Genomic DNA, 12,485 nt, shown 5'->3' on the forward strand with positions numbered 1-12,485 from the left:
TTCCCAGAAACCCCTGAAGAAATCGAATCTTTTCTGACAGTTACCAAAAATCTCCTAGGATTGAGGCTCATCGAACCACATTGAGTCCTATGCCCATCCCTGAAATAATTGCTGTGAGCAGGAGGCAGAGGGGGCTGGTTGATGGATCACCTGAACCCTGGGTGTCTCCACCCACTGCATGTGTTTCCGGGGTCAGGGAGAGGCGATTCTCCAAAGGAGAATGAAGGTTTGGCCAACAGAAGAAAGAGGAATGGACATCAGGCAGGCAGGATCAGGTGTCCACTAGTCTACCTGACCCGCTTCATCGAGTCAAATTTAACATGTGAGGGTCATACATGTGACATTTATTCATTACATATGACAGATATTGCCCTACCCCTCCATACCCCCATCCTTACTAATAAAACCCTGAACTTGAGTTTTGCTCTGATATGAGGTGCAGAGCCCTTGAGTTCAGGGAGTAAGGACTCCTCCCCAAGCTCCAGGGGATATATCATGAGTGGTTCTAAACCAACATGGTGACCTACTGTGATTTTCCAGATACTGCTGCTGGAGGTGGCCATGAGCCCACGTTCTGGCCAATGAGATACGAAAAGAGGTCTGTTCAGGGGCTTCCAGGAAATGTTTTGCTTCCTGATAAAAGTGGAAAGAGTTTCCTACCACTCTCCCTTCCTCATTTCTTGTCTTGGACATGATTGTATAAGGAGGAGATGCTTGGAGCTGCAGCAGCCAGATTGCAACCATGAGACAACCAGCGGAAGACCAAAGGGCACATGATGAGGATGACAGAGGGGAGGTGGAAGTCATCAGTGAGCCCCTGCAACACCTGGAACTGCCTATTGCAGAAATCTTGTTGTGAGAGAGAATTAAATGTCTTGATTGCCCCAGCCATTGTTAGGTATTCTCTACCATGCGGCCAGACACATCTTGACACTTCATTATGAAAATGAAAGATTATAACTCCTCCCCTAGACTTTTTAGAAGCTCTCACCGAAACCATTAACTCAGACGCTGCCTCTGCCAGAATTTCAGGAGCTGGCCATTAATATACCTTCCAAAGGCAGCAGGTAGGGCATTCACAGGTAGTGTTGCCAATCGATAAAGCTGTTTGACAGCAAAGTGTGCTATATTATTAGCTGCATTAAGCAGGCAAGTCCATTTCTGTTCCCTCTGAAGTACACAAAGGAGCCGGGGATAATTTAGTCCTTTCTGGATATGAAAGTGAAAATCAGAAGGGACATTTTTCAAGCTTTCAAGAAGGTGTGCTTTTTTTGAATCATGAAAAGCAAAAAAAAAATTTTTTTTAGATGACAAAGCCCTGAAACTCCAACAATATACTAGCAGGACACTCTTGAAGTAATTATAGAACTATCTTTTGCTAAATGAAAGTGAACCAGATCCTACTCAGAAAAGACTCATATGCAGCAAAATGACTTATATATGACCCACCTATCTGGCAATCTGTGGAAATCCACAAACTTAATAGGAGATGGAGGGCAGTATTTTGTTTGTTTGGGGCTTAATTCATCAGATATAATCAGGTGTTTGTAAACTGTAACAATGATTGCAACCATTACTTATTGAGTGCATACAATCGCGCTGGCTAGCACGTTCACCCATCAGCTTGTTTAATATTCACACCCTCCCCAGGAAGTAGGCACTAATAATATCCACATTTTGCAGACAAGGAAACAAGCCCAACGATATTAAATAAATTGATAAAGGTCACACAGCTCCAATGGGGTGCTCTTTGGTAAGTCTTTAGGACTTTCGCGAGACAGTTGTTAAACATCGGTAGCTTGACATTATATGGTGGGAATATTAACACCACAGAAACTGGCAAATGCTACAAGTCAGGGCTTCCCTCCCAATTAACCAGCACACCACTGAGCAGCTAATAACTGTGTAATACAAATATTCACCTTTGACCCAAACTAATGCAGGGATCTACTGATGAGAAATGGTAGACCAGGTATGTTGTTGATGGATAGAAAAATAGGTGGAATTAGTGAATATTGCAGAAATCATAAGCCCCCAGAGAGATCCAGGCAATGCAGTCTACGTACGTAACAAGAGGATTTTTAAGGATACGAGAATCATCTCTGTAAGTCTCAAAGTCTAAATTCCTCAATGCTTAATCAGTGGCACACCCCCCAGCTCAGACATCTGAGTTATGTAAATATCACAGATTTGAGGGCTGGGTAGTGTAGAATACATTTGCAAGAATATAACTATTTTAAAGACATCTGCAGAAGCCTTCGCACTGGAGTCATTGAAAAGATTCCACCTGACCCGGAACAAGAATTAAATCCAGAGTCCACTCGCCAGCCGGCTGCCCTCCACGACTGCACCACATACACCCGCCTCTCTCCTGGGCCAGGAACTGACTGGCCCCAGGCCCTGTCAATACCCAGGGCTGACCCCAGAGCAAAAGGAAGAGGCATCTGACTTTGCTCACCGCATCGTGGCTCTGAGCAAGGGCACCTGGCTGCAGATGAGTCCACTGGGAGCATTGCCACACGGCTGCAGTCCATTGGCACTGAGAACCCCAAGGAGACCAGCACTTCTCCTGCCAGCTACTGGTGACAGCCGATGACTGCAAGAACCCCTGTATTGGGGTGTCACCCTCTTCCATGAGATGCTCTATCAGAAGACAGATGATGGGCGTCCCTTCCCCCAAGTTATCAGATCCAAGGGTGGTGTTGTGGGCATCAAGGTGGACAAGGGTATGGTACCCCTGGCAGAGACTATTACCTAAGGGCTGGATGGGCTGTCTGAGCGCTGTGCCCAGTACAAGAAGGATGGATCTGACTTTGCCGAGTGGCGCTATGTGCTGAAGATCGGTGAACACACCCCCTCAACCCTTGCTGTCATGGAAAACGCCGACGTTCTGGCCAGTAGAGCCAGAATCTGCCAGCAGAATGGCATTGTGCCCATCATGGAGCCTGCGATCCTCCCCTCAGCCTGCCTTCTGTGAAGTACTGGTGGTGGCTTAAATGATTATAGGCTGACAGTTTAACTGTCCAGGTTGCAAACTGACCTAGGCCAATACGGTCCGGCACAACCTCTTGGGCTCTTTTTGATAGATGTAAGACTTTTCCGGAATGTTTGAGGTGGGCTACTTCTCTGCTACCTCGCCACTGGTTATACTGAAAGTGACCCTCACACCAAACTCACCTCACCTCACCTATTTTTATTGATTAACAAGCATAATTATAAACTTAGTGATGTTCCAGCTTTCTGACTTTTTAGCCGATTTGCTCGCCTATTGGTTGTTTCTTAAGGACGAGACAACCAAATTTCAGAGGCAGGAGTCTGTCATCCCTGTGTTTGCTGTTAGGCAATCAGCTGGCCTCCCACCGCAGGGCTGCACACAGGCACCTCCCTGAGAATACAGGACGAGCCTTGATGGGTCCTTACACTCCATCCATGCAGCATGGGGCAGGTCTCAGAGCACTTCAGCCAATCCGCTAATCTTGAACAACACTGAGGAGAGCCCATTTCTACACAAATTTCACCAGTGAAAATGCACTTGTGCTATTCTCTGTGCTAATCAGTAAGACACCTGGTGAGCAGAGATGAACCCTTCTGATCTACTGTTATTTTATTGCCCTGGAGCGTGGCATCCAACTGGCTAAGTGGGTCACTAACACACATTTATATCAAACTATCTAGAACTATCTTAAAGTATTAACAGACATTGTAACACTAATGTGTGTGTGTGTTTTTTACGGACACCCCCCCCCTTCAGGGAATCCATGCACAGAATTCAGGGGTGCCATAATTTTCATGGGGGGAAAATTACATCTTTTATTTTCATTGACCTCAGTATTTGCAAACCCTGCAACTTTGCCATCAACAAAGTCAGATAGTCTCCTTATCACATTACGTCTGCCGTATACATCTGGAAACGTCATTAATGCTCGTTGCTTCTTCTGAATTATTAGCCCCTCTGGTCTTTCATTAACTGTAGCACTGCATCCCAATCATTTCTATATCGCTGACGTGTGGGAGGGGCCTTTGGACCCAGAGCCCGGGCCTTCAGAATATTATTTTCCTTCTTAGTTCTGTACTCAAGATTTGCAGTATCGTGTCTAAGATCCTGGCCAAAAAGCAACACCTGATATTCTAGTCCTTAAAAGCCTTCTGCCAAGATCTTACCATCTGTTGCAAGTTGGGTTCCCTGGGAAGCAGACTCGGAGATGGAGGCTGGCATGCAGGGAGTTTATCGGGGAGCGCACTCACTCAGGAGCAAAACCTGCCTTGGAGGGCCAGTGAAGGAAGCAGGACTGGCTGCGGGGAGGGTGCAGGGGCAAGGGACAGTCACAAGCAAGTCTCCACCCATCCCGTGGGCTCTGCAGCTAGGCTGGGGCTGCAGACTTGTCCCAATGTGGCGGGGAAGCTGAGCCTTAGCGCCCACACACCTATCCAGTCACTGGATGTAGCTGATCCCAGGGAAGGAGGCACATCCTTGGGCGAGGCAGGGCTCTGCAGGGTCTCAGTGGTCAGCCATCAGCTACCAACACACCCGTCAACTGGGGGAATAAACACATCCCTCCTGGAGCGGTTCCAGCGACACCCACACTACACTGCATCCTGTGAGTCACTCACCTACCTGTGCTACCTCGCAACCTCACGGCACTTCCAGGTATGCCTGCACCCGCGTTGCAGGCCTGAGAAAGGAGGTGATGCATCCCCTGCCACTGTCCTCAGTATCACAGGCCGAACCCTTCCTTAAGCTCTAGACTTCGGGTTATGTAACCCTATCAGTTTCCCAAACTAGAATCAGGAACCAATTCCTCTATTTTCACTCACCTTTCCCCAGAGAACCTGGCCCTCTCTTTAACCCATTCTGATCAGAGCACCGCCCTTGAGGGTCTAGGCCCCTGGTACCTCACCCTCACTCCATCAACAGTCTCTCTTTTTTAAAATATATTTTTATTGATTTCAGAGAGGAAGGGAGAGGGAGAGGGAGAGGGAGAGGGAGAGGGAGAGGGAGAGAACATCAATGATAAGAGAGAATCATTGATCAGCTGCCTCCTGTACACCCCACACTGGGGATTGAGCCCGAAACATGGTCATGTGCCATGACAGGGAATTGAACCATGACCTCTTGACCTCTTGGTTCAGAGGCTGATGCTCAATCACTGAGTCCCGCTGGCTGGGCTCAATCACCAGTCTTGTTTCTCACCAGCCTTCCATTCCTAGCCCTCCCCAGCTTCCCGCCAGTCCCCTTGCTCCCCTGCCACCACCACACTCCCTTTCACACAAATTGCCTCAAGAGCCTCTGGCAGCTCCTGGTCCCCATTCTCAACCCACCTTCTCCCTCTCCCCCTCCCCATCAGCCAGATGGCTACTCCTCAAGCTGACCTGTGGTCACATCTGACCAATGCACCCATCACCAGGAGGCCTCCACAGAATGCTCCCAACCTTCCTCACCAACCACCTCCTCTACACACTCTCCTCGGGCTCCAGCTAAAGTGGGTGACTCATTTTATCCCCCACTTTTGCTCACCATCTCCCCTTTGCCAGCACTGTTTGTCCTGCTTCCTGTCTCACTCTATCTCCCACCCACTCACTCATTCAATCCATGGGGGGAACATTTGCTAAGCACATGCTTGACACCATTGAGGAGAGTGACGAGCGAGATGAACGGGTCTGCCTTCCAGGGCTTTCCCTTCTCCTGGGAAAGGCAGACAGTAAGCCAATCAATCAACGTGATAATTGCAGATTCTGGTCAAACAGGTTGATGCAACGCGGCTGAGCTTCCTGGCCATGTGCCCAGAACAGATTACAAATGTGCAAGAAACGGAGCCTCTCGAGGTTTTGCTCATCCATTTAGTCCAGTATTGTCTTCTGCCTCCGCTACGATGTGAAGAAAGCTTGGAAGTACGGTGTGAAACAGGCGGGGGTGCCAGTGGCCTGTCTGACGTGTGGTATCTGAGCGGAGACTGGAGAGAAGCCCTCCACGTGGGAGGGCAGGAAGGAGCAATCCCAGCGGAGGGCCAGTGGGTTGCAGGCCTTGAGGCAGCCAGAGGGTGGGTCCAGGACACAAAGGGCAGAGGGTCAGGTGGAGGCCTGGTGTGAGGCGAGGCTGGAGGGAGTGGTCAAGGTCCAGGCCTCCCCACTCAAAGTTCCTGAAAGTTCGGCCAGCACCCAGCTCACCTGGGAACACATTAGAAATGCAGAATCTTGGCCCCACCCCAGACCTACTGAATCATAAGTTGCATTTTAATAAGATCCCCAGGCGATTCACATGTACATTCTTTAACGCTGTGGTTCTGGACCAGATCACACAGGTCCTCTTAGACCCTGGAAAGGGATTTGCAATCCCTTCCCCCCTCCTTCCAGGTCAAGGGTACATGCTTCTTCTGGGAAGCTTGTCCGGATCCCCATAAGCCGACAGGAATCCCCACAGGGAGTTAGAATTCACATCCTTATGGATGACTAAAGTGTGCGCAGTCCCAGTCACTGAGTCACAGGCTCCTTGAGATCAGAGAACATGTCTTAGTTATCTTTGTCTTCTCCAGATCCTCTTGCAACATCTCGCCTATGGTGGGTAAATTAGCAAAAAAACTCAAACAAAACGCCCAAACAGTACAGTCATGTCAAGTGGAATGGCGTATCAGAAAGGACTCTGAACTCCTTTAGGGGAAAGTGACAACATCTAACCCTACTGGCTGAGGCAACAAATGATGCATTTATTATCTTCCACAGCTGGAAAGTATAGCAGAGTAGCTTCAGGCATGGCTGCATTCGGGTGTGCAAACAATGTAACCAGGAGTCTGTTTCTGTCCACTTCTCTACTTTGCTTTCCTTTATACTGGCTTCATTTTTTTGGATCAAGTCCAAATATTGACAAAAATGACCTTCAGCTGTCCGAGACCTAGAGTCTACCAGCCTAGCAACCTAGAGAAAAGAAACCCCTCTTTCTTGATATTTATAGCTTTGGCCCCAGGCCCATCCTGAGCCAAACAGACTGGGAGAGGGGGAGGGGAAGGTCCCTAGAAGAAAGTCAAGGTGCTATTATGAGAGAAAAAAAAAGGCGGGGAGAAGGATGTTGAGCAGAAGGGGAAGCCATTCACTACAACCATCATGAGACAGGCCTGCTGTGCTATCATTACAAATCAGGATGTTCAAGAATATTTATTAACCTAGGGAAAAATTCATGGAGTCTTGCAAAATGAAAAAAAAAAGTAGGCTGAAAACATTAATGTGAAGTTATACCTTTCAGGGGTATGAATATATTCTTTATAGAAAGATTCCACATGCTTAGAATTAAAGTAGTAAGAAATATCCATCCCAGTGGAACCTGGTAGAACTGAACGTTGTTTTTTTTTAATATTTTTGCAGTTTTCACATTTCTATACTGAATATGTACTACATTTGCTATCATTAAGAAACATATTTTTAAGTAAATATATGTGTGATGGTTAATTTAATGTCTCAATTTGGCTGGGCCACAGTGCCCAGATATGTGGTCAAACAGTATTCTGGATCTTTCTGTGAAGGTGTTTGTTGGATGCAGTTAACATTTAAATCAGTGGACTCTGAGTAAAGCAGATGCCCTTCATGCAAGGGTGGGCCTCATCCAATCAGTTAAAGGTCTTACTAGAACAAAGACTGATCTCCCCAAAGCAAAAGGGGCTTCTGCCAGCAGATAGCCTTTGCACTCAAACTGCAACTCTTCCCTGCGTCTCCAGCCTGCTGGTCTACCCTGTAGACAAGAGCCAATTCCTTTGAATAAAATCTCTCTAGATATATATGTATACACATCCTCTTGGTTCTGTTTCTGTGGAGAAACCTGACTTGTGTGGTATGGTTCCTGCCTTCTATTATTAACTTCCCATCAAAGAAACCAGCAGTCCTGGGTCAGAAAGCCTGGTTTTGAATCCCAGGCTGCCTCTGACCAGCAGGCTGATCTCGGGTAAATCCATGCACCTCTCTGATCCTGCTGTCCTCGTCTCTAACAGAGAGGTGACCATTCCAGCCTCAATCTCAGAGCCAATGGTACGACTGCCATGACTGTCCTTTGTATCCTTTTCTCAACACTGAGCCGCCAGGTCCCTATTTCTGAAGATTAAGGCCTGCCATAAATGTCTTCACCTTAGAAGTCGGTGTGAAAATAAAATACAACAACAAAGTCTCTCGAGTGGGGAGACTTGTCCAGTCACTAATGAACAGATAGAAAGAAGCATCTATGTTCACACTTAAACACCTGCAATGTCAATATGTTTTCCATTCTCATCACTAGCTCAGAGCAGACTGATCTGTGTTTAAATCCAACAAGACTTTGCTCCCACAAGAAAAGAACCCTCACTCCTTGGCTGGACTTGGTACCTCTCTGTGCACTGAACATCAAGTATGGCATGAAGGGGGACACTCCCCTCAAACCTCCGCTCTCTGATCGCTGACCGGGTTCTCAGAGCACTGGAGACCAATGGCCCTCTCTCCGATTCCTGGTGCTCACTGGAGATGCCCAGAAAGGAAGGCCCGCCTTTGTCCCAGATACGTGTCTCATTGAAGACACCAGCGGAGTTTCCCAAGGTCCCCAGAGCTGCCCTCGGCCTGCCCAAGTTCTTACAGCTTCTGAGACACTCAGGGTGACCCCCAGGGCCTGTTAGAACAGGAAAGTAACTGAGAATCATTCTGCCTAACCCAGAAGTTCTCACACCTGTCAGACCCAGCAGCCCCTTCATAAAGATTTGAATGCTTCCTTCACTGTACTCCAATGAAATTCATAGATCATTTTATTTCCCTGCACACACAATTTTGAAAATATCAATAGAACATCCTATCCATAATACGAAGGAGGAATAAAAGAAAAGTAATCTAGAATAAAAATTAAAGTCACTTAGGATAAAATAATAGCCATGCGTTCAATCATTCAATAAGTGTTTGTGAGCACCTCTTCCCAGGCAACTCTGTAGGTGCCAAGCAGTGAACAAAAGTGGCAGGAAGAGGGATAGGAAATGTTGAGGGTGTGGGGTAGGAGCTCAGGCAGGACCTCAATGGAAGTCCTAATGACCTAATTAGACGCTGGCATCTTCCTGTATTAATTCAATATTTACTGAATGTTGACGATGGGGCAGGCACTGTTCCGGGAGACAGAGAATGAGCTGAGCACTAGCCTGCCCCCGTGGAGTGCCATTCTAGGTACAGGCATACATTTGAATGTAAGAGGAATAAGGATGTCAGGAGCCAATCCGTATGAGGAACATGAAGGAGCTGGAGGTATAGAAGGCATGAGAGTAAGAGCGAGGCTCACACTTCCCACAGGAAGCCATGGCGCTTGGACAGGAGGCAGAGCCATGGTCTCCCCAGGCTCAGCCCTTGCCTAAGGTTAGGGCGCGAATGCTTTCCTGGAGACAGCCAGACATTCATCCATGTCCTACAGGGCAGCCCCAGCTTCCCAGATCTCTGGACCTTCGGAAACAGACTCAATGCCACCCCCAGGCATCCTCCCAACCCCCACCTCATTGACGCTGTGCTTGTTTTCCCTTCTCTCTAGAATGTTCTTTTCCCAGGCATCCTCATGGACTCACTCCTTCCCGTTATTAAAATGTGTGCTCATGACATCCCTCTGAAAGGCTGTCCTGTCCACTGTACCCCAAAGCGCTCCCCCTCACCTGTCACAACCCTTCCTCTTACTCTGCTTTTTCACTCATCACTCCTTGACGTGATGTTACATATTTATTAGTTTGTTTGTTTGTTTATTGTCTGTTTCTCCTACTCCATTAGGGCAGGGGCTTTGTCTATTGGCTCACTGCTGTGACTTTAGCAGCTAGGACAGTGCCTGGCACAGAGTATGCCCTCAACCAATGTGTTTAATATATACTGTATAACCAGTGATGTGCTTAGCCAGCTTTGGAAGTTAATTGCCCACATCCCATCCCAACCGTGTATTCCATGATATCATATTGCTATCTCTCATGATGGCAGTATTTACACCACAGCAATTGGCCAATGCTATAGATCAAGAATTTTTCTGCCTGGAAAGCTGGTTGTTAAACATTAACGAGCACTTCACTAACATAAATGAACATGTACTATTAGATATGTCTCCTTTGTTAAGAGAGGTGATTCCCATATACCTCCGAGGAAAACTAACTCATTTCATTTCAGGAATCCAGAAACAAACTGTTCCAATCCCAGGCTATTTTTCTATCACAGGTCTAATAGCTGGATGGTAAGCCCAAATACTTTCTATTTATTCCCTGCACGCTAAGTTACTGATATTAATGTGCAAATGCATTCTTAATGACACTAGAGCCATCTCATCTTAGGGGTAACATTTTCTTTTGCCCTAGTAATTAAAAAATGGCAATTGCTAGTCACCAAAACAGGAAAGGAGATAAATAGTTGTGATAATTACGCACATTCTTCTCTTCAGAGAAACAGCAATACTGTATGTACTCATTTTCGATAAATATAGACAATAAGTAATTATTGCTGGAGTTCTTCGTTAGGAATCTCTATTCCCAACCTCACGTCTGTCAACACCATTCATTGTTTAAAATACTCCTTCTTGAAAGGGCAAGCCAGACCCCTCCTTGCCGGTTGATGGGCACCCTTCGGATGGGTCAGCCCAATAGTTGGTTGGTTGTCTCAGTGCTGACTGTGAAAAACAAGTTTGAAAGATTATCTTTTCCAACATGGAAAAAGCCAAAAGGAGCAAGAAACAGCCAGCGTGTCCCTGTGCCAGCGGCGGCGGCGGGGTCGGAGATCTAATTAAGAAGTGTGCAGCGGGTGAGTTCTCGGGGGCTTGACGTGGGGCCACTGAGCCCACAAGCGCTTCTTTCATGTCTAACCTTGACTGAACCAGGCTTCTCAGAAAGCCCGGCCCTGATGGAAAATAAATTCCGCGAACTCGAATGGAGCCATTAACGTCTCCCTTCTCAGGCCCTGAAACATTTATTTGCTTTAAAATACACACTCTCGTCTGAGTTTTATTAGGAGGCAGAGCCAGCTTTTACCTCGGAGGGAGATTTATCTCTGCCACACTCTCCCCTCTGCTGCACGCTGTCCTCCTCCCCCAGGCAGGGCTGAGCTGCTGGGAGAAGGGACAGGGGACAGGGGACAAGGGATGGGGAGTCCCATGGGATCCACTCCTCATCCGCTCTGGGAAGAACCTTGGCACTGCCTTGGGGTGCTAACTCGTGACCAACCCCAAATTTGGAGCATGTAGGAGTCTATGAGAATGATTAAAATCGGTGCATTCATAATAACTATTTCTTGAGGACCCACTATGTGCCAGGTACTGTGTTGGGTTCTGGGACCCAGCACTGAGTCAGACATAGATCTTGTCTGCAAGGGGCTCATCGTCCAGTGGATTCAAATCTGTAATCCTAGAAAGGACGTCTCGCTGCCCAGGTTGTCTACACCCAAACCATCTACTGGTTTCCCATTGGGTGCTGGGCACCAAGCCACACTGACAATGCCACGAGGAATAAGGCAGCTCCCCATCCTTAAGCTCAGAGTTAGCAGGGGTGATAAGCATGTCAACAGTGAACCAGTCCTATGGTGCGGTGGGCTCAATCCTGTGATGCAGGTCTGCCCATCACAAGGTGAGAGCTACCATTTATCACACTGACTATGTGCCAGGCCTCGGAGAGGTCCTTCCCGTACATTATGTCATTTTAGCCCCACAACCACCTCATGAAGTGAGCCGGCGTGTGTGTGCCACTGTTACCATTTCTGCCATTCCCACCTAACACTTGCTCTGTAATTTACCTAATATTTTTCTTAAACCAACTCACATAATTAAACCAATCCTTATTTTAAGTAATAATACATTTAAAATCATAAGACTGATGAGCTAGTTTTATGTATATATGCGTTTTTTCTAATACCTGTTAATCAAATGTATAACATCGACATTTAAAATCATCTTGTGGCCAAAACCGGTTTGGCTCAGTGGGTAGAGCGTTGGCCTGTGGACTGAAGGGTCCCGGGTTCGATTCTGGTCAAGGGCATGTACCTGGCTTGCGGGCACATCCCCAGTAGGAGATGTGCAGGAGGCAGCTGATCGATGTTTCTCTCTCATCGATGTTTCTAACTCTCTATCTCTCTCCTCCCCAGTAGGTGTGCAGGAGGCAGCTGATCGATGTTTCTCTCTCATTGATGTTTCTAACTCTCTATCTCTCTCCCTTCCTCTCTGTAAAAAATCAATAAAATATATTTAAAAAATAAAAAAATAAAATAAAATCATCTTGTGTATCAGCCGCTGGGATACACTGGGGTGTGAGTCTGGGTAAGGAATGTTAGCTGCTATAGAAACAGCACGGTCAGGGTTGGTTTTCTGCTCATGTCAGTTCGATGTAGGTGGCTAGAGGGCCTGGGGTTCTCCACAAAGTCTCTCAGGAATCCAGGCTCCTTCCATCTCAAGGTTCCCTCATCCCCTGGGGTCTCAGGGCCAGCCCTGGATTCTCTGCACCCAGCTGACAGGTGAGGAAAGAGAGAGTATCATATCCATGGGACCCTTA

General features: G+C 47.2%; 1 pseudogene; it reads left to right on the plus strand.

Moving 5' to 3' along the window:
* The window catches only part of LOC102257169, a 10,409-nt pseudogene extending 7,432 nt beyond the window's left edge, over nt 1-2,977 (plus strand).
* The last annotated feature ends 9,508 nt before the right edge of the window (nt 2,978-12,485 follow it).

Source organism: Myotis brandtii, unplaced genomic scaffold (genome assembly GCF_000412655.1).
Source record: "Myotis brandtii unplaced genomic scaffold, ASM41265v1 scaffold155, whole genome shotgun sequence".
NCBI lineage: Eukaryota > Metazoa > Chordata > Mammalia > Chiroptera > Vespertilionidae > Myotis > Myotis brandtii.